Genomic DNA, 19,970 nt, shown 5'->3' with positions numbered 1-19,970 from the left:
GGATAATATTAAGGAATATTAGTGGAGAAGAATTTGATTGTCAAATTAATAAGAGTTCATTCGTATTTATTACGCGGTTAAGTTTAATCAAATCGCACAAAATTTTAATCAGAAAAAAGCTTTCTTTTTTAACCTTGTACCGATCTAATAATATAAAATGATCGAATTGAAAAGACAATTTATTTATTTTTTTTTTTTTTTTTTTTTTTTTTTTTTATTGACATACAATCCAAATAATTTTCACAATTTTGATTAATTGAAGCGTCTTTAAATATTCTTGCTGAAATTTGATAAGCCCAGAATTAAGAATCGCTTCTCGTCTCGATTAGATATTACTTTATTATTTCATTATATTAATATGCGCATGGAAATCAAACAGCTTGTCGGGGGATTAACTAGCGTGTTTTATGCTCGCGAAAATAGCGGCTTTTTTGTCAATAACATAAATCGCGTATGCTAATATAGCTCGTCCCAGAAGATTTATCTTCGATGAGTCTTTTTCAATCGAAACTCTCCGCGGAGATTAACGATTTAAAAACTGACTTAACTTGTTTTTGCGCATCGGCTGAATATTCTGCGTATCTAAAATAAACGTTGTGTTTCATTCTTCATGAAATATTAAATTGCAATCGTGACTAAATTAATACCGGTTAAGTCGTCACCAAGCGCTTCAATAGACACAAAATTGCGATTCTCCAAAATGTGTCGATTTGAAAATATCATTTAGAAAATTCTAGATTTTGATTAATGTTTGATAAATGATCAAAAGCATGAACACGTTTTTTTATTTGAAATAGAGCTTTCGAAATGTAAATATATACGTTTTACTCTTCATTATTCTCCTTTTCGCTTTAATTTTTGTAACTTTCCTTACAAGTTCACATTTTTTATATATTTAATGTTTTTTTTGTATTACATTGTTAAACATAATTTTACTATAAATTATGTTTAACAATAAAATATTAAAAACAATTTAATATTAAAATTATAATAATTATATTACGTCTAATCTGCTAAGGATTATCATTTTTCATATTGGTTCCAACGCAATAGAGAAAATATTAGAAATAAATATTAAATATTAGGAAACGCAATTTAGAATTATTTTACTTCAAATAAGAAAATGGAATGAATTAATTATTCTTAATTTATTATGCGTTAATCCATTTTATTTTCTTTTTTTCAAAAGAAATAATTCCACTTTTTTATTTATATTCCTAATATTACTTAATATTTATTTTTATTATTATATTATTTAATTTTTTATTTTTATTCTTAATATTTTCTCTATTGTATGTCGAACCTTATTTTTAATTAATTATAATTATCTGAAAATTTTTTACACAATAATCTCTTTTTTTTTTACCACGTGAATTTTTTATCGAAAAATAATTGAGGTGGGTTTTTTTTGCGAATTTCGTAGACCATCGCATTTTACGTTGGTATTCGCGCTTGTGTGTTTCTGCGCGAGCGTCAGCATCTGAGGAATGCAGATGAGTGCAGGTTGCATTCGGAGTACATATTACCCAGCGTGCGCGCGACGCCTTTTTTTGCGTTGCAAGGAAAGAAAACACGCAAAGAATTTGAGCGCGCAGAAAAATCCCAGCACGCGTTGTGCGTGTTGCGTAAGAGGAAGTTCGCGAAGTTTACGCATATGCACTTGGTGGATTAAATTAATGCGTATTGCGAAACCCTTGAAAGCTTCCGATCGTCACAACAAGAATGGCGGTCATGGAATTCAGTTTACTCATCGCTGTTGCCGATCATAAGTCATCCCGTTTTTCATCCGAGGATGCGCGTTGGCAGGTTAGCATAATCGCATTTTTATTCCAAGGCTGTACAATTCATTATTGCCATCTATGTAGTAAACACTCCGTTAATACAATGTGTGTAAAACTACTCTCGACGCAAGACTCGATTAAACTTATAGGCCGCTTTTATAAGGATGCAGGATATGAGACTAAAGTTTCGACGATCGAAAGATGAAAATTTGTGATATTGTCATATAATTGCCTTATTTTATTTTATAAGGTATGTAATATAATCATAAAATTATAACTTAATAAATCATGTAGTAAAAAATGGAAATAAGATATTTTCATGAATTTATGCAAGAGATAATGCAAATGCAAATATGCTTATAACCAATATATTTTTTTTAAACATGTTATTTTTTAATAAATAAATAATTATCACAATATTATTAATAATTTCAGAAACAATTTTATTATCACATTTTCATGATAATTAACTGAAAAATACTTTATAAATTGTCGTATACACAAAGTTTGCTGATTACATATATGTATATCTCACGCGCAAAGTGTGTGTGTGTGTGTGTGTTAAGTAAATAAATATTTGTATTCGATTGCACAGCTACTCTCGCGCATGATTTCTCGCAATCGTTTCACAACATCGACGGTATAAAGTTCCTCCTATGTAACAACGCAACGATTCTTGACGAATGCATTCCGAAACTCGTTGATATCCGGCTGACCTATCTCGCCCGCATGCTCGCAGTAAGTGCGAAATTAAAAGATCGTGACATTTGCAACGCCGATGCACTCGCTATCGATTACGAAAAAGGAAACTGATATTCCGCAATAATCTCCGATAACGAGGAGAGAGAGAAAGAGAGAGAGAGAGAGAGAGAGAGAGAGAGAGAGAGAGAGAGAGAGAGAGAGAGAGAGAGAGAGAGAGATAATGCATTCCGAAACTCGTGCAGATATCCGGCTGACCTTTCTCGCCTCGACTCGTTGGGTGTAAAATTATTCAACCGCCGTTTCAATAAGAAGGCGATTTCCGTGAGGATAAAAAACACGCGAGCAGATCGACGATTGCGTATCGCAATATCGAAAGGGGAGCGATTGCACGAAGGACTCGCGGTTGTGTGGCTGGGAACTGGCAAATCTCAAGTCGATCCGGGCTCTAGATTGTCATTTGTAGCGTATCGATATTACGATGTATAATGAAAATTTATATAATCAAATGAATTATTGCGTATAAAATGTTGTGTCTTGTGTGTGGATTCAATTTTATGAAAATTGTTCTTTCAAGTGCCTTCTGATAGTTAAATCACAATTCTTTTACAAAGGTTTGATAAGGTAATTATTATTTATATATATTATTTAATTATATTTTAAAAGTCTCGTGAAGAAAAATTTGTGAAAACGTATAATAAAAAATTGAAGAAATTTATATAACATTTCTGTGACATAAATCAGATATAATGTTAATGTATACTCCCTGGAAAAGCGTGACAAATCTTTTCAAGGAATGTTTATACCTGAAGAAAGTTGGGAATTCTTATGGAATTTTATTAAAACTCAGGATTTTTTTTTATTTTCTCTTTTATAATTTTACTATAAATCTATCTCTGTTTACATATTCGATGTTTTAACAAAATATTGAAGTATATATTCTTTATTTTAATTTTTAATAATAAAAAATGAAAATATTATGAAAGTTAGAAACTGTTATTTTAACAAAAACTATTCTACATAAACTATTTTATATATAAAACAGTTTTTTTTACATTTGTAAATCTAACTTTTAAAACTTAAGTGGCTTGGTGTTTTTTTTTATAAGTGAAAGACATTAGAAAACGTGTACATACAATAAAAAATTTATTTTAGACAATTGCATCAAAAAATCTTTAAAATATTCTCTTTACCTGGAATTTTGAATAAAATTACCTGAAAGATTAGGAAATTTTTTTAATAATAAGATTTGAGTAGACCCTCCTTACAAAGTATATTTTTTTATTCCTACATTTGTTGAAAAATGGGATTTTAAAGATTATGAAGTCCTTTTATCTCGATAAAGAGTATTGTAAGAGAAGGATACTTTTTACATTTTACTTCTCTTAAAATTCCTGAGAAACATAGAAATCCTAGATGACATCTTATATGTTATGATACAAAATCGATAATAGGGGAACGTGGGGTAGAACGGCACCGCGGGGTACAATAGTGCAGAGTCGATATCTTTTTACAGAGATGCTACCATGTCATGAAATATGTTGCAATTATTGCTATTAGGTGTCTCTTTCTGCGTGCTGTTATCAGTGGTCGCAATATTTTTAGTTGAAAGTGCTATAAATTATTTAATGCACTTGCTGTGCTCTCCGCGACTGAGTTGCAATTCTTCGATATATTTACATAAGATAAACAATGATAAAATTCTATTTTTTATTACCGTAAATACATTTATGTTTTAAAATGATCTTTTCTTATTAATTTCATACTGTGTCTATGTAAATATTGATTAATTATAATTTTTTATATGATCAAAAGTAAATAAATACGTTTTTAATAAAATATTAGCCCACGAAATGTTGTACTTTTTCCAAATTATTAAATTCCAATCGCTAGTACTCAATTAATAGCAAGTAAGTAGAACGACCAAACTAGCCAATAATATTTTTATTTAATATTAAAACGTTGTTTCGACCATTTGGTTGTGGTCCTTTTCAAGTTTAACTACAATGAATAACAAATAAATTATAAATTGAACCAAGACGGTAAACGCAGTAAATCAATCAAAAAAAAAAAAAAAAACCAAATAAATTTAGTACATACATTCGAGTGAACAAAGATGTATATCAATGTGTTGTACAGGTAGCAGTTAGTTAAACATAATGATTTGACGAACCAACAAGTGACGGAACACGTCTTGTCAAAACTAATATCGAAACTAAACTGTCGATTTTTAAAAAACATTTTAGACGACTTTTATAATCTTGTCATAAATATTATGTAGATTTTCTGTCTTTTTGTAAGTTTATTGTGTTGTTGTTAAATTTCTTGATGAAAAACATTTCTGCTATTTCTCTCTTTTTTATAAATTTCTCGTTATGTAAAACTTCTCGTTGTACTTTTTATTTTTATACTAGAGAAAGAAAGAGAGTACACATAGATGCCGTCTTTCAAAATTAATACCAAAAAATATTACATTAAAGGATATTTTTCCATGTTTTAAAGAGAAAAATATTTATTATAACAAGAGAATTGTTTTTATTTATTAATTTATAGTTATCATTTAAAAATACAAATCTATATACTTATGTTCTATATATCACATTATAATATACAACTTTTAAGAAGTTTTAGACATCAATGTTAATGAAATAAACAATTTTTGGAGGTAGTCTATACCCCGCATATCCCCGCATGAAAAGCATATCACGAAAATTTAGGCTTTTACTAAATCAATAATCTCGTCTATTTAAACTATTATTTTATAATAAACTTGTGTTTTTTCTTATAGTGGATATTCCAAAGAATATTTTTAGTAAAAAAAAGATGGATTTATTTTTTTTTAATATGTTGAAAACTTGTTCAATTCTTACGTTGGCCGTTCTACCCCACGTTCCCCTATGTATGATGTATGCATTATTGAAATTATCGCATTTTGTTTCCGCTAATGATAATTCGAGCAATTTGGAGTCGACTTGTATTATCTTTGACGTAACGTAACAAATGAGTGAAAACCCATTTGTATCTCATTCCAACTTTAATTTTACTTAATTGCATTCTCGATAGTTTTAAACGAAGCCAAAATCACGACCCGTGTCGATCTCTGTCTTCCTGCTTTATAATTACGTGAATGGGGATCTATGGTGACTCGTACAATTCTTGTCACGACATGCTGCCACGACATGCCATAGCAACCTCCATCGCCGCGTCCGTTCTTCTGGGAACCGAACGAGGGAGAGCCATCCGATTCCGCGAAAAAAGTATGCCCGGTACAAGACAACCGCGAGATATGGCGGAAGCGGCTAAATGCTTAAACGCTCGAAAGGCAGGCTTAAATGCCGCTGATTGCAGTAGGAGGGAAATGAGAGGTTGCACGATGAACGACTCCGTAATTCCGTATGTCATCCATTCTTGAAGGCGGCGGTTAGTGATAACACTCGTTGATACTCTAGTATCGAATACTCGTCACACACTCATCGCACAATTTAGGATGTCTCTCTCTTTCTCTTTCTCTCTGTACGAAATAGATTGAAGATATTTAATGATAAAAGAGATTACAAGTCATTTTTTTTCATATAATAACATTTTATACCGTGCGAATTTTGTGTGTAAAATATAAAATTATTAAAAAAATTTATTATTTTATATATGTATATTATGTGTAATTATTAGAATTATAATATCTATAAGCGAATAGAGAAAGTAATTTTTGCTTAATATTATTTATTTTAGAGCGTTTTTCATTTTATTTTAGACATCTCTCAGTAATGAAGCTTTTTAATAAGATATATTTAAGAATGGTCCTCAAAACAAATGTTTAAGTAAAAAATGTATTTCTTTTACCTGTTTCACTTCAAGTACTAAAAGTGTAAAAAAGGAACGTTTAAAGAAACAAACTTGTGATTCTGACAAGCGTGAGAAGATCATTCCATTTATCACGGAAGAAACTCGAAAGATAAGAGGCTGAGTCTCTTGGAAAAAACAAGGGAAGATAATTGACAGATGGAACAGAATGAAAAATCTACAGGTAGATAATCCTATCATAGAACAATGCATCTAGCCACGATTGTTCCGTAAAGAAAGTTTAAAGTAAAGTAAAAGTAAAATTGTTAGATAGAGAGAGAAAGAGAGAGTGAGGTGATATTTAAAGTGAATTAACTCTATACGTTTATTAATATTCCGAAAGGAAAAGAAAATAAAAAAAAATATATATATATATATATATATATTGATTAAGATTGCACAAGACAATTCGTAAAAATATTATATCGGTATTGAAAATTTTAAAAAATTTAAATCTTGTCTTGATCTTGAGTGAATCTTTGTAGCAAAAATTGTCTTGTAATGTTTTGTCTCAATTTTATAACAATTTTGATCTAATGTTAAACAATTGTTTAAAATAATATTTTTTTAAACATAATCTTTATAATATAATTTAAGATAATTAATACTATTTATGTTATTCATTTATTTCTTAAAACTTAACATATATTTAGTTTTGTACAGCTGAATAATTATGTAAAATTTTATATTGTTTATTGTATTAAATATTTCTAAATTTGTTAACATAAATGTTTTTATTTATTAAATAAAATTGTTTAAATTTGTATATAATATACTAATTTTTTCTCATATAATTTGTAAATAATCTTGATAATTTTATTCTTGGTATTATCTTGATAATTAAAAATCTTATCTCGAATTTCGAGACAAGACAATATAATATTAAAACTAGTCTTAGTTCCTATTATCGACTTTAGGTGTTCGTTAATTACGCGCACTTTATTCAAGATATAACTTATACACTTAATATATATGATGTTATACATTAAAGGTTATGCATAAGTAATATATACTTAAACCTAATGATTTCTAGCAAAATTGAAGTATCGATCCAATAATTGAATTTTCGAAAGTATAACTTATCTAGTCTCTCGACCGTGAGAACGCTTGTGAAAAAAGATAAATTCGATATTTTAACACTTCAATGTTATCAAGAAGGGACCCTAGAAAAGTATTTCCGTCTGAAAAAAGCATTGATCCTGACGAAATTTTTCTTGCATGATGCATTACTTGGACTTTTAGCCAAAAAGAGGCACACATACCTTTTTTTAAATATACATATATATATTTCAATAAAATTTTCCTTTGTTTTACATCCCGAATTCCGCGAGGAAATAAGTAACGGTAAAAAAAAAGCTTCTAAACCTGGCGGCGGGTCCTCCAGCAGGACACGAGAAGATACGTTATCCCTAGGCACGGTAGGTGGTCCAGTTGTGGAGGATGAACGCGCCGTCAGCTCGATTCCTCTCCGAGTGAGCTTCGCTTTCGAAAGCGAGGGGGAGGACGAGGCCTTCGGAGAATACAGAGGGTGATAGAAGAGCGCTCTACGCGACGACGAGATCAACCGGCTCGCGAGCGTTTCCGGTGACTTTGCAGTTTTGCGATAGGCAAAGGTGGACGTAAAAAGCAGGGCGCGTAGCAGCGGGAAAAGACAAAAGAAGCGAAATTGGTCAGCAGAGTGAGTGAAGAGATAGAGGAGGAGAGGAGGGTGGGAGTAAATGGAGGATGTCAGGTATACGAAGATCGTTAGCTCGAAGAAAAATTAGCCGTTTGTCGGAGCTATGCTTCAGAGATGGGTCAATCAGATACGAAAACACTTGTCGGGGCCCCGAAGCATTGTGGTCGGCGAGGTAACAGGCCTATACAAAAGATATAGTATAGACACAGGTATACCGTCTTAATGACCGGTCCAAGAATTCAAAACCTTTGCTGTTGAAATTGGAAAGAAACCGAGTTGGCAGGGAGGCCTGGGCTTCCTCGTGGCGTCTCACAGGATGTGGAAACTCGCGTGTGATCCACCATGACGTGTGATGCCCCTTTGGCACCGGCAGGGGGTCGGTACTCGCTCGGAATCGATCTAACAAGGACTTTGATGGCGGTGTAGTGATCTGCATCGCGTTCTTGTCTATCGAACGTATGTGATCATTGAGAAACGTCACTTGCGACGACGATAGACATGACTCAAAAGCGCGTAGGACACCGTATGAAGTACCGTTATCACAGATGCGATATATCTCGTCGAATAGAACTTGTAATCTTTCTCGTGATTTTAAATTTTAAATATGAAAACTTAAAATGAAAAATGGTTATTAAACATAATTTATAACAATACATTTTCTTATCAACAAGAAAGAAATTTATGACATGAAGTTATCAATATGTTGAGCTTATAGAATCATTGAAAGCCTAGAAGGGATTTAACTGACAATGAGATAAGAGACATGTATAAAAAGAATTTGAAAAATTTTATCTCAGAAATGAAGAATGTTGATGCGATTTGCGCGCTGGATTAGTTCTGGGTATTGTTGAAAACTGCACGGGTGTTCCAAAGTGATGACACTCGGTTAAAGCCAAGTGGAGAATCGTGTCCGGCATACAGGTTCCGATCTGTCAGGGGCGTGGTCGTAAACTTTAGTGTTCATCGGTGTATATAGTTTGGAGACCACCTTGTACCTGTCGACGTTCGTTCATTCGTTCACCATCGATACGATGACTTTCTCTCCTTTTCTCTCTCTCTCTCTCTCTCTCTCTCTCTCTCTCTCACTCTCTTTATTTCTTCTTCTTTCTTTCTTTCTCGACGCGCTCGGTGTTCCCTTTCCGGTTTCAAGAGCGAGAAACACACCGGACCTACTTGCCGCCCAAATCAAGATAGAACAGCTGGCCATAAAACGTAAATGGGGTTATTGGCCTGAGAAAGAGCAAAACAGAGAGAGAGAGAGAGAAAGAGAGAAAGAGAGAGAGAGAGAGAGAAAGAGCCTTTAAGCCCGGTAATAGATTTCCACTTTGCCACAGCACCGCGTTTAGCACGTCGCGCCTGCAGACTTTTTTCTTCTTCTTCACGATTCAGTCGGCTCGATCACGAATTTTATGGTGGACCTTATAACGTTGCGTTAATTATTGCCACGTCTCTCTGAGACCTGAGAAAAAAGTTTCGTCTGTTTCGTCCATAATTAATTATACTTGTAGGGTAATTAATTGCGTAGCGAGATTCTCATTAGAAATTCCTTCTATTCGCAGAAAATGAATGTTATTTATTTATTTATTATATTTTTTTATAATTAAGGTTCAGTTTGATAATTTATTTTATAAATTAGATCTCGGTGTAATAAAAAAAATAATCATCAGCAATGCCAATATGTTTTGTTTGTACAAGTTGCACGTTCGCAACTACGTCTGGCACTCGGCCAATGTAACTATCAAGCTGTGAATTGAAACAGTAATTATCTGTGTTGCGCGGTACTCGATAAGTTTATGCGCAATTTCTTTAGAAGGTTAAACTATACTATTTAGCTTCTAACTTTAATTCATCAATTTTCAATCCTTATACTATAATTTTCTTCTATATCGTAGTATAATTACATAGAATTATTCGTTCAATATTTAAGTTGTTAATATGAAAGTACAACAATATGAAAAATGTAAAGCTTGCTCTCTTACATTTATTATTATTTATTTTAATTAATCAAAATAAATAAAGGTTGGATTTACATATAAATTTAAAAAATTGTAGTTTACTTCTTATATTATGAGATCTTATACCATCTTCAAAATATGTAACTTTAATATGTGCTCTTATTAATCTAATCTCAATTTTATTAATATTTGATAATAGAGAAAGAATCTCTACACACTTACATATAAATATGTAGTTCTAAAAAAATCTACTTTTAATTTAAAAATTTTAATTTTATTTATATTTAATAGTAGAGAAAAAATATTTATATACATATATAATTTTGGATTACAAAAATTATATAAATTCGCTATTGAAAGTATCTTTAGATATCGAATTATTTCATATACTTGAGTACAGAGATGCGTCAGCTGATATATATCAAGTTGAGCTCGAGACATCCGTCACCATCTAGCGTACGCAACACGTGACTCGTCGCGATTCATTGTCGTAATACGCGATGATAAACACGTGTACACATATATATATATACATTACTCCATTATATATGTATGTACATTAACAAAGAGAAGCCTGAGAGGCGCTATGAAGCCGTTTTTGAGGGAACCCATTTTCACCGCGGTACAGTGGCGCTAACTGGAGCCGGTGGAACTACGTAGCTGGATCGACTTTCTAGCGGTTCGCGTCCGTGCTAGATCCACAAATTATGGTTCGTGTCCGTGCTAGATCCATAACTGTGGATCTCAAAAGTACGAAACATATACATTCATTAATATTTTATTACATATTATTAATTGCAACTGCGCGTGATCTTTTTTCACTTTGACATATATTATGAAGTAATATATATATATATGTATAATATATGTATAAAAAATGCTCATTTTATTTCACATAAAATTTATTGTTTTAATGATTTCAATGAAAGTATTTGGTAAATATTCACATAAGGTCACCCCTTTCAGAAGTCAATGACCTTGACATATATTGTCAAGATCATCACCCTCGGTAACGCTTAAAAGGTTTTAGACGTCGCTCGTTGTTCACTAAAAAGTTACATACAAAAATTGTTAAAAATTGACGTTTTATCCAATTATTTTATCAAATACTGGAAATTTAAAAAAATGTTTCAAATAAAAGTCTCTTCAAAATACACGTTTTATATTCTATCCATTTTTATTATACGAGTGATAGTTTTCGAGAAAAACAAAAATAAGACTACAAACCTCATACAATATTAATTATATCATATATAATATAGTCCCATTGTATCCGCATATATATATATATATAAATATATATATATATATATGTATGTATGTATATATATATATATATATATATATATATATATATGTGTATGTATATATATAGTATAAATTTTAAGTTTAAAGATTGATAAGCATAAGTACAGAGCTGATGCTTTGCATAATATAAATTAATTGTATTACGATGATATTATTGATTAAGTTTTCTATTATTGAAATTACTAATAAACGATAAGTAATCGTCAACTAATTTTTCAAACACAAAATGTTTTCATTATTGTCTGATATATTTGCAATCTCTTTCATCTTCATTTTCCAACATTGCAAATAAAATGATTTAATATATAATCTATAACCGTAAAAAAATGCTGTTAAGCGAACAAACAATCAAACTGTCCGTTTATAGTTGAATTCTATATACAAATTTGTACGTGTGCGTGTACGTATGTATTATATATTAAATTTATAAGCATATTTTAATTGCTAAACGAAGAATAAAAAATTGCTGTGTAATAAACAGAACTATTTAATTAAGATATGGCACACTTTATCATAAACTAGGAATTAATTTGAAAAATCTGTCTCACGCATAAACATCTTCTTTTTAAAACTGTTTGGTTCTATATAGTCTTTGAATATTTATTATAATGTCATTTTATATAATGATATCTGTAAATTATTTTATCTTATTTTCTAAATTTCTAAATTTATTCTGTGTTTATTTTCATTAATCGCATAAACCTATAATTAGGCAGATTTTACATTTGAAATACATTTTGTGTTATACTTATTTAAGACACGTTGTTGAATTTCGCAATTAGAAACTTTATTAATTACTGTTAATTAATGCCGATTATGCAATTGACATACTCGTGCACGATTAGTAATACGTGTCTTCAAATATCCTCGAAAGTTCAATTTTTATTAATAAAATATTTTACATAAATATCGGCAATGTACTATGTAATACTTCGCGAGCAGTAATGTATTTTAAAACGCTCGAAAATTCGCTCCTGAATGATTAGAAAAACATATTTCGCAAAGAAGGTATCGCTAAAATCCGTGGGAAGAACGATACCTTATTTGCACTGTAAATGCATTTATTTGCGTTTACTAATATGCGATTCGTGTTAATAACTTTTGGGAAAAGCTGATCAGATAATAATAGTACAGCAATTTTGTCCCGGCGTTATATTGGAAAGTGCATTTTTGTACAGTATTTTGTATGTTTGGTAAGAAACTTATTACATTTTGTGTGTCTGCGTACTTTTAAGTGTTTTAATGTGTTATATATTCTTACGTTGAGTTGTTGAAGTTGGACCGAAACATTCAAATAAATGCGTTCTTTTATTAAAAAAAATTTGAATTATTTGCGTTCTTTACACTCTGTTCTCCTATTGTCTTTCCTTTTTCCATGACGGAATCGTATAGCAATATTAGAACAGAAAGAAGCCTGAGGCTATAATTATACGAGCAACTTATTTTTAGCATCGATAAGATATTATTAAAGATCGTTAATCTTAGGTAAATTTCATGACTGTCGAGTAGTAGGAGACATAAGATTTTAGAAAAATTTTGAAAAAAAGCAAATAACAAACGTTGTCTTTGTTTGGACTCTCATCAGTGTCAAAAACCTTAAATCGAATGAATAATCCATTTATACATTTTTATAAAAGTAGATATTAGATACTTAGCATCATAATAGTTTTATGAAAAGAAGTTACCGAAAAAAAATTGTGAATGTAATGATGTAATAACGTTTTTAAACGGTCAGTACCATGAATGATACTTAAGCTCAATTAACACAAAGACAAAGATATATCCTAAAAAAAAAAAAATATGTCAGAGAAAGGGAAAACAAAATTTATCACAGACAGGACAATTCTCATCGCAAAGTTAATTTTTTACAGCAGAAAAAATCATAGAAAAAGATTTTATTAATGTAGATAATTTTCTTTATATCTATAAATAATATATAATTAGCATTATAAAATAAGAAAAATTTATGTTCCATTCTAGTCATAAATTTTTTACTACAGTTTTCATAGCAGCATATTAAATGTATTTAGACGTTAATATGTTCAACACATTTTTCTTTGAGTTCTCAGATTATTATAAAATTATTATTAGATTATTATTTATATTTTATTCCAGTTTGGTTTCTTTTTAAGAGGAAAATGCATTAAGCACTCCTCGTCGATCGGTCTAGCGAAGAAGTGTGAGACTCCCGCCCCCCCCCCCCCGTCAATAGAAAGTGGTATACCCACTAAAATTTTATTATAAATTTTATTATAAATATAAATTTAATTTTTATCCAATAATCTTTTTTATAATTGTTTTCTTTTTCTTTTTTTATATATTATATTTTATAATTTATATATAATTTACATTTAATGATTTCTTTTTATTTCTCCGAAAAATATTACATTATTTTTATATTTTTTCCCTTAAATTTAAATTTAATTTTAGAGCTTTAATTTTATAGCTTTAGATTTAATTTTATTAAATTTTATTTTCTTTTCCAATATCCTAATAATGCCATAGCAGACCAAGTAGACCTCACTCTACTTGCTGGTTACACTAGCAAAAATACATGATAAAGCGATTTGGGGATCCTAATTGGGAATTCGCGGTAAGATTTAGGAAATCACGATCATATATATTTTTTACGCCTTTTCGCCAGTTTACCATTTTGACCACGTATTATATTTTTCCAGCCAGTTGGACCTACCTTTGTTGCTCCTGGCTATAGTTATTTTAACTCAATTTCTACGAGCCAAGAATTGAGGAAGAAAAATAACTTCTTCTACAGCCGGTAATAATTATCACCGGCAAATAAGACGACTTATATTCATTTAGGATCGTATGATATTATAATACAATCGTTTTGTAAATGCGTATCATTAGTCGTCGAAAGTTGCTAAAGATATATAACAAATATAATCATGTATATACCGAAAAAATTGTACTCTAAATGTAGACTTTATAAGCCTTCTTAATAGATATTCTTAATAAATAAGAATAATTTTTTACCGTGATATATTTTAAAACACCTTATTTATAATGAAATTAAAACTATTGTATATATTAATATATTATATATATTTAACTTGTCAAAATTTTAATAAATAGCAAATGTCTATTTGTAAAATTGCTTTTTTTTTTTTGTTATTGGGATTCATAATCTCAAATATTAAATAATATAATGATAAGAAAATATTCTATTCAGTATATATATTCTTATCTGCTAAGAATATCTGAAAGTACTCTTTAGAAGATTTCTCTCTTAACTAATTGTCTTAAACTAATTGTAAGAAGATCTTCTTAATGTTTATTTTAAAGAAATATATTATAAAGTTATATGAAATATTCTTAAGCTGAGAATATAATTTTTTCGGTGTATGTAAAATATATTAGCATGCATATCAATTCCTCTGTCGGCGGGTCATTAAACATTTGTATCTTTAAAATTGTTTTATAAAAATCTAATATATATATAATTAAAATAAATATTTCATGTATGGCTTGCATAAAAACTGGAATAAATCATATATTTTTATTTTTTTTAATATTTTTCTTTTTCTTTCAATTTTAGAGAAGAAATTTTTTTATAATTTAAAATTGACCCAGAGTACGGCATGCATGCATTCCGCCGTTCGAGGGTTAAAGCAACGAATTTATCTACAAGTCTATTAATCTACATCTACAAATCTCTACACAAATCCGTTGCTTTAAAATATAATAAAAGCTTTTTATCACTCACCGACACTGATGTGCAACAGCGGAGTTGTTGATATTGAATCTATACGTTGTCTGTAACATACAAATATAAAATATAAATTATAGCAGCGCTTAAAATAATTAATATTCAAGAATTTATTATTATATATACTCATCAAATTATTATTATGTACTCATCAAATTTTATATTCAATGCGTACAATAATAAGCACATATATAAATATCGAATAATTATATAATTAAAAAAAAGAACTATTTAAAAAAAAATAGACTTTTATAAGATTTATGTAAAAGTCTTTATTTCTGAGTTTCTCTTATTAAAATCAATCAACTAAATAAACTGAATTAAATCATATACGTGATTTATAATAATTAATCTACAAATAATAATATATAAATTATATTTACCCTAGGGTTGCTCTGCCGATGCAGGATGCCTCTCCTAGGCCTCCTCCTCCTCTCAGATTGTAAGGGACGTCAAGAACTACTGTTTTATACGCGCAATATACTTTTTTTACTTGCTGAAACGGCACAAAAATAAAATCGCGCAATATTTTAAACCGTACGAAAGTAAAAACGCGCGATAGTTTAGACGGCACTTCCGCACTTTTACGCGCGATATTTTAACGGCACTCCCGAATTTCGAAACGATCGAAAATCCCATTTCATCACGCACGAGAATCATACTTGAAGTCGACAAATCGGGCGCGATCAAACTCCGAGCAAGAGTTAAGTCCGAATCGGAAGAGGACGGAAGATCGAGGGAATCGATCGCGAATGGGGTACGCTCGATTCTCGTTCGTGCAGTTCCGCATCTCAGACCGACTCAAACTCATTAGGCACGATTTCGAATGAGCATATGTGTCTATCATACAGACAGTCCACATGATACGTCATAGGGCTGGTAGACGGATCAAGAGGAACACCCATTTCATGAATGTTCAACAATCTGAACATTTATCAACTAGATCGGACCTCTTTACTGAGCGTAAATCATGACCTAAATCTTCCAGTCGACGTCCTCAATGCGATACGTCGTATTGCCGATACAAGAAAAGGGGCCCATCAACGATTTATTCCAACAATCGACCGACCTCTAATCGACTAGGACCGAAACCCGTTGCCGAAGCAGAGACCGTGCTCTCAACAACCGATTATCGAGCGTTAGCTCAATATTAATTCGCGCGTTCAGGTATCTCTCTATACTGAACATACGTTCTACGCAGCCGGCATTCGCCTCAGCCGCGATACTGAGACGTGTAAACGTTGTTGCCCAGTAAGAAATGACGATTGAAAAAATGCAAATTAAACGCCGATAATCGACATCCATTTGACAACATCTTCCTCAATCAATCATTTTTCACTGGAAAGCAACGCTGAGAGAATCCCAGTTAGTCGGCATCAAATACGATCCCCGACAACATAATTTCGTGATCGAAATCAGGAAATATGAACGAGAACACGACCGCGATCGCGATGAAGCCGAGAACCGAGAGCCGAGAGTCGAGACGAATGTCAAAAACAATTGCGCGCTATATATGTCACCAAGGTCGAATGTTATTATTTTATTTCGAAATCATTTTAGACGTATTTTAACACGTTAAGATTTATCGTAATATTATTGCATATTATTCGTATTATTATTACGTATATTATTGTTGCGAGAAACGTGTACGGCGCGCTCGACCTCGAGGTGACCGAACGCGAGGCGCACGTGCCGGCGCCGGCGCCGACATCGGAGTAAAAACACGTGCGCACATTACGACGGCCGGAGTAAGAATGAATGACTCATGGCTGTCACTAGTCACGTACGCCGTACGCGCCGGGCTCCCCTCTCTTACTATGGAATGCGTGACGTCAAAGACAAGCTCGAGTATGCTCATTCTCTCTCTCTCTCTTTCTCCTCGCGCCAGACAATAACAAATACGCACTATACTACGTGATATAATTTAACGCGTTGAAATATGTACAATCAAATGATTCTAAAATACATGTAAAATTTCTTAACTCAAATGATATTATTATCCGATTTAATGCGATACATTTAAAATACATGAAATGCGATTACTAAATATGTAGAATACTTTAACGAAACTAAACTTATGACTTACTGTATAACTGTATAACGATTTCTTTATTATATTTGTTAAAAATTATATCAATGATGTAAACAATTATTTGTAAAAATGATAGACAATTATATTATAAATACCCGCATATATTTATAGACATATAATAATTAAATATAAATTAATAATGAAAAATATGTACAAATTTTTTTTTTACTGCCTATACTTATTACATTTACTAAATATGTATAACTCTATATAATTATAGAAATTTGTCATATTATATTAAATAAATATTCTCTCTTTCATAGTAACTATTTAATTATTCATTTATATATATTACGTATGTTTGTTTTATTTTATCAGAAAAAGGAGAAGGAAGAAAGAAAAGAACAGATATTCTATTACTTATTCGCGACAAGAGTTTTTTTTTACTGTGAATGAGGAATCAGCTCATCGCACAAACCCTCCTCCTTTATCCAGGTTTGGGACTGGCAGTGGTCCTAGATAAACTATTCCCACTGGCGGAGTTACGGACACACGCATAAGTTTATTTATTAGACAAAACTAAACGTAAATCGAAAAATATTAAAATAGAAATTTACTGCGTATAAATACATTTATTAAATATTTATAACTTTATGCTATTATAGAAATTTGTCATAATATATTAAATACATATTCTCTTTTTCGTCGTAACTATTTAATTATTCATATATATTACGTATGTTTGTTTTTTCTATCAGAAAAAGAAAAAGAAAGAGAGAAAAGAACAGATACTCTATCACTTTATTCTATCAATAAAAATTAATTTATTAAATACAATTTATTAATATTTTAATATTTGTTTATTATAAAAAAGTTTTTTATTAGATGTACCTGTTTTTATTATAGCTTATTCTATTTTATTTCTTCGATTAAAATATGAATTTTTGTTAATAAAATATTTTACATAAATATCGGCAATGTACTTCACGAGCAGTAATATATCTTAAAATGCCCGAAAATTCGCTTCTGAGTTATTAGGAAAACATATTTCGCAAAGAAGGTATCGCTCTTCACGCGGATATATTACTGCTCGTGAAGTACATTGCCGATATTTATGTAAAATATTTTATTAATAAAAATTGAACTTTCGAGGAGATTAGAAGACACATATTATTAATTGCGTACGAGTATGTCAATTGCATAATCATAAACTTTATTAATTAACAGTAATTAATAAAGTTTCTTTTCCCGAAATTAATATATCAATCGTCCTGCTTTTAAAATTGTAATTTTAAAGCAACAAATAGATGAATTAAATGAGTCAACTGATGAATAGAATTAAAATAATTAAATAAAATAAAATTATATTATAATTATGTATTCATATATTATATAAGAGTCTCTTGCAACAATGATCTCGGTAAATTAATTTTGATAAGTAATTTTCCTTTTTTTTTCAAATCAAGATTAGTTGTTACAGAAAGTGTCTCGCATCAACTTTTTTATTAATAATACAAAAATTTATAAGATTAAATATCATAGAATAAATTGCTTGTTTTTGAAAAAAGAAAGAGAGAGAGAGAGAGATATTAAGAGAGAATATAATTCATCGTTGTGTTTTGTCAATTTTTAATGTTATATATATAATTGTTAATGCTAAATATGTATATAAGAAACATATCTCTACATTTGTTTAAATATGAAACATATAATCCAACATATTATATTCTTCTATAGTAACTATATACGTATATATACCTATATATATAAATACATATTAATAATTTTATTTTATTTTATTTTATTTAATTATAATATTATTCATTAGTTTAACACGTTTAATTCAGCTATTTGGTTAGTAACAATTTTAACAACGGAATATGTTTTATACACTAATTTCGAGAAAAGAAACTTTATTAATTACTGTTAATTAATGCAATTGACATATACTCGTACGCGATTAGTAATATGTGTTTTCTAATATCCTCGAAAGTCCAGTTTTTATTAATAAAATATTTTACATAGATATCGGTAATGTACTTTAGGAGCAGTAATGTAGTTTAAAATGCTCGAAAATTCGCTTCTGAGTTATTAGGAGAACATGTTTCGCAAAGAAGGTATCGCTCTTCCCGCGGAGGAATGAGCATACTCGACCTTGTCTTTGACGTCACGCATTCCATAGTAAGAGGTAAGAGAGGGGAGACCACGGCGTACGCGACTCGTGACAGCGGTGAGTCATTCATTCCGACTTGGGCGGACGTAGTGTGCGCACGTGTTTTTACTCCGTCAGCGCCGGCATGTGCGTCTCGCGTTCGGTCACCTCGAGGTCGAGCGCGCCATACAAGTTTCTCGCGACGATAATACGTAATAATAATACGAATAATATGTAATAATATTACGATTAATCTTAACGTGTTAAAGTATGTCTAAAATGACTCCGAAATAAAATAATAACATTCGACCTTCGTGACATATAGAGCGCTATTGTTTTTGACATTTGTCTCGACTTCGTCGCGATCGCGATCGTGTTTTCGTTCATTTATCCTGATTTTAATCTTTCTTTCATTGGAGTTTGATCGTGCTCGACCTGTCGACTCCAAGTATGATTCTCGCGCGTGATGAAACTGAATTTTCGATCGTTCCGAAATTCGGGAGTGCCGTCAAAGTATCGCGCGTAAAAGTGCGGAAGTGCCGTCCAGACTATCGCGCGTTTTTACTTTCGTATGGTTTAAAATATTGCGCGATTTTATTTTTGTGCCGTTTCAACAAATTAAAAAAAGTATATCGCGCGTATAAAACAATAGTTCCTGACGTCCCTTACAATCTGAGAGGAGGAGGAGGCCTAGGAGAGGCATGCTGCATCGGCGGAGCAACCCTAGGGTAAACATTATTTGTATATTAATTATTATAAATTCTTTATAGGAATGAGTTCGATTCATTTATTTGAATA

This window comes from Anoplolepis gracilipes, chromosome 3 (genome assembly GCF_047496725.1).
Source record: "Anoplolepis gracilipes chromosome 3, ASM4749672v1, whole genome shotgun sequence".
Classification (NCBI taxonomy): domain Eukaryota; kingdom Metazoa; phylum Arthropoda; class Insecta; order Hymenoptera; family Formicidae; genus Anoplolepis; species Anoplolepis gracilipes.
Note: the sequence above shows the minus strand (reverse complement) of the source record.